Below are 985 nucleotides of genomic sequence, written 5' to 3' on the forward strand. Positions count from 1 at the left end.
CGGAAGAAAGAAAGACTGGGATGTAAAGTATTATTTAAATTTGTTTATAATATACAACAATATATAAATTAACTATAAGAAATATATAAAATTATATGTTCTCCAAGAGCATCAATCAACACTGAGGGTTACTTCTGCAACCACTCTAAAGGTGCTCAAGATCACAATGAGTTAGATAAAACAGCTCTAGAACTTTGAATCCAATAACTTAAGTTTGACTCGTGATAGGATCTCTCTTCTTGTGGAATCTACATAAAATAGGAAAACCATTCCAAAATAAATTTTTACAAGGGGTTCTATGGTGTAGTGGTTAGTACTTTGGACTTTGAATCCAATGACCTGGGTTCAACTCCCGGTATGACCTTTAAAGAAAATTGACCTTGATGTGAAAACATAGAATAAGGAACGACGACACAAGACCATAGCATCATAGAATCCCACTAAAAAGAGAAATAGGGGCATCTCGGTACACTTCGTGAAGTGAGATAATGGTTCGATCTCGTGGGTAGCTTGTTGAAGCTAGAGGAATCCTTAATTTGAAGGAAAATAGATCGTAGATAAGAATTTTGACTCTTATCCCCAATTTAATTTTGAAACCTATTTCCTTCAATTTGGCACGCTCTCGAGGTTATTTTTCTTCGTGGTCTTCTATGGAAGCATTCCTTGGACGTGCAGAAACTGATTGGAATCATTCTTGCTTGACGAGTCATCATGTATCCTCGGATTGAATTTTCAAGTTTTTCTTGAAGTTCTTCAATGGCAGATTGAATTGGGGGAATGGTGGAGGATTGCTCTCGAATTTGGAAGAAATCTGAGAGTAGGAGACCCACAATCTAAATGCTTATTGCCGTCAATTGGGGCATCGACCTTTCTCGATTCTTATTCCGTATTGTTGCTCCTACTTCTGACCTTATAGGAGGAGCTTAAACCGACATTGAGAGCTCCAGAATCTTCGTTATTTAGAGATCGAACTTTCTGGATAATG

At 37.2% G+C, this 985-nt stretch overlaps 1 non-coding gene across 1 annotated transcript; it reads left to right on the forward strand.

The window, feature by feature from the left end:
* Positions 1–292: 292 nt before the first annotated feature.
* On the forward strand, positions 293–364 carry TRNAQ-UUG. Its single transcript has one exon. It is a non-coding gene; the product is annotated as a tRNA-Gln (tRNA).
* The last annotated feature ends 621 nt before the right edge of the window (positions 365–985 follow it).

This window comes from Cucurbita moschata, unplaced genomic scaffold (genome assembly GCF_002738365.1).
Source record: "Cucurbita moschata cultivar Rifu unplaced genomic scaffold, Cmos_1.0 Cmo_Scf00099, whole genome shotgun sequence".
Classification (NCBI taxonomy): domain Eukaryota; kingdom Viridiplantae; phylum Streptophyta; class Magnoliopsida; order Cucurbitales; family Cucurbitaceae; genus Cucurbita; species Cucurbita moschata.